The 3,049-nt window shown below is 48.1% G+C and overlaps 1 non-coding gene across 1 annotated transcript; it reads right to left on the bottom strand.

Moving 5' to 3' along the window:
• Positions 1–804: 804 nt before the first annotated feature.
• TRNAK-CUU (transfer RNA lysine (anticodon CUU)) lies at positions 805–877 on the bottom strand. Its single transcript has one exon. It is a non-coding gene; the product is annotated as a tRNA-Lys (tRNA).
• Between the last annotated feature and the right edge of the window lie 2,172 nt (positions 878–3,049).

The following is a 3,049-nucleotide window of genomic DNA, read 5'->3' as shown; positions in this document are numbered from 1 at the left end:
GAATAAATCCTAGCATCCTTTGCATGGGTCATGTATTTATCTAGCTGTATACTAAGGTTTAACATTCAAGATATAAAAACCTACATTTATTACATAATTGCTAGAGACATTGTTAATATGGCGAATTAAAAAAAGGCAGCTCCCATTCTTCTTCCTTTTCTTTTTCAGTGCTGTGGAGTAATTAGAAGTGACATGCAATTTCATTCACTTTGTGTTCTAACATAAAGTGCTAGCCTTTGGATAGTGTGAGCAGGACAGTGAATGTCATGCAGCAATGAACTTCGAAAGCATACTTTGTATGCTTCTTAGATTTTATCTTTAAGGTTGTCATGGTTCTGTGTTTTTTTGTTTCTGGGTTTCAGTATTCCACATCAAAACATCATGTAGTGTACGGGGCATTAAAGTGTCACTGCCCAGTCCCAGGTACCTATCCCTGTACATTACAGCAGTCACGGGATCTGACCCTTCCAGGTGGGGGGGGCGCTCTCTTGCTGCCTTGCAGTGGGTGCTGGAGGTGCTTTCCTGGCCGTTCCAAGCTTTTCAGGTTTGAATCGGTCCCGGGAACTCTCTCTCTCATCTTGTCTGATTTATTAATCTCAATTTCAATTAAATTGTATAAATGGTGTTATCTTGTATTCCAATATTATAGTAAAATAAGTTTTCCTCCATAGATTGTTGCCGCTGTTCTTTTCCTCCCTTCCTTCCTTCCCATTTTTGTGGGACTGGGGTGGGGGGGAAGGCAGAGGCCTGTCGCCTCTGTCACAGACATAGATTGATCTGCTCAACTCCGTGACAGATTTTTGGCGCCCAACGTGGGGCTCGAACCCACGACCCTGGGATTAAGAGTCCCATGCTCTACCGACTGAGCTAGCTGGGCCCTGGGGCTCCATGTATTCTAGGTATTGACTATCTCAGAAGGAGGCATTTCAAGGATCCTAAGGGGTATCGATGGGCCTTTGGAATAGCTGCTGTGGACACAGACAACATTAAGCAGCTGTCTGTTTTGCCTGGCCTGTCAGAAGATCCATCTGTTGTGGGGCTGCTGCGAGTAAAAGAGCAACAGGTACCAATTGCTACAAAAATGGTGCACAGGCGGCAGTACCGCACCAACAGGGATTCTTTGCTCCCCATTCATAAGTTAATTCGTCAACTAGAGAGCCAGGGAGTGATCAGCAAAACTCACTCGCCTTTTAACAGCCCCATATGGCCAGTGCGTAAAGCCAGTGGAGAATGGAGGCTGACGGTGGACTACCGTGGCCTGAATGAAGTCACACCCCCACTGAGTGCTGCTGTGCCGGACATGTTAGAACTCCAGTATGAACTGGAGTCAAAAGCGGCCAAATGGTATGCCACCATTGACATTGCTAATGCCTTCTTTTCCATCCCTTTGGCCAAAGAATGTAAGCCACAGTTTGCTTTCACATGGAGGGGCATTCAGTATACCTGGAACCGTTTGCCCCAGGGGTGGAAACACAGCCCGACCATCTGCCATGGGTTGATCCAAACTGTATTGGAACAGGGCAGAGCTCCTGAGCACCTGCAGTACATTGATGACATCATTGTGTGGGGCGATACAGCAGAAGGAGTCTTCACAAAAGGAGAGCGAACGATCCAAATTCTTCTGAGTGCTGGTTTTGCTATTAAGCGAAGCAAAGTGAAAGGACCTGCCCAGGAGATTCAGTTCCTAGGTATAAAGTGGCAAGATGGCCGTCGTCACATCCCAATAGATGTGATTGACAAAATCACTGCTATGTCTCCACCCACTAGCAAAAGAGAGACACAATCTTTTCTGGGTGCAGTGGGCTTTTGGAGAATGCATGTTCCAAACTACAGCCTCATTGTAAGCCCCCTTTATCATGTGACGCGAATGAGAAATGAGTTTACATGGGGCCCTGAGCAGCAGCAGGCTTTTGAACAGATTAAACAGGAGATAGCCCGTGCCGTGGCCCTAGGGCCAGTACGGATGGGACAGGGTATAAAGAACATCCTCTATACCGCTGCTGGAGAGAACGGTCCCACTTGGAGTTTGTGGCAAAGAGCCTCAGGAGAGACCCGAGGCCGACCCCTGGGATTCTGGAGTCGGGCGTACAGAGGGTCTGAAGAGCACTACACTCCAACTGAAAAGGAGATCTTAGCTGCTTATGAGGGGGTTTGGGCTGCTTCCGAAGTAGTCGGTACTGAAACACAGCTCCTTCTGGCACCTCGACTGCCAGTGCTGAACTGGATGTTTAAGGGAAAGGTTCCCTCCACCCATCATGCTACTGATGCCACTTGGAGTAAGTGGATTGCACTGATTACACAACGAGCACGGATGGGGAACCTCAGCCGTCCAGGAATCCTAGAAGTCATCATGGACTGGCCTGAAGGTAAAAAGTTTGGAACACCACCAGGAGAAGAAGTAGCTCGTGCTAAAGAGGCCCCACCATACAATGAACTACCAGAGAATGAAAAGAAATATGCCCTGTTCACAGATGGATCGTGTCGTATTGTGAGAAAGCATCGCAGATGGAAATCTGCTGTGTGGAGCCCCACACGACAAGTTGCAGAGGCCACTGAAGGGAAAGGAGAATCAAGCCAATTTGCAGAGGTAAAGGCTGTCCAACTGGCCTTAGATGTCGCTGAACGGGAGAGGTGGCCAATGCTCTATCTTTACACTGACTCGTGGATGGTAGCGAATGCCTTATGGGGGTGGTTACAGCAGTGGGAGCAAAATAACTGGCAAAGAAGGGGTAAACCTATTTGGGCTGCTGAACTGTGGAAAGACATTGCTGCCCGAATAAAGAATATGGTTGTGAAGGTGCGCCATGTAGATGCTCATGTGCCCAAGAGTCGGGCTACTGAGGAACAGCAAAATAACCATCAGGTAGACCGAGCTGCCAGAATTGAGGTGGCTCAAATAGACCTGGACTGGCAGAACAAGGGTGAATTATTTCTGGCTCGGTGGGCCCATGAGACCTCAGGTCATCAAGGGAGAGATGCAACATACAAATGGGCCAGAGACCGAGGGGTGGACTTAACTATGGATGCCATTGCACAGGTCATTCATAAC

This window comes from Lagopus muta, chromosome Z, assembly GCF_023343835.1.
Source record: "Lagopus muta isolate bLagMut1 chromosome Z, bLagMut1 primary, whole genome shotgun sequence".
In the NCBI taxonomy this organism is placed as follows: domain Eukaryota; kingdom Metazoa; phylum Chordata; class Aves; order Galliformes; family Phasianidae; genus Lagopus; species Lagopus muta.
The sequence above is the reverse complement of the archived record's forward strand: the minus strand, read 5'-3'. Positions and strand labels throughout refer to the sequence as shown.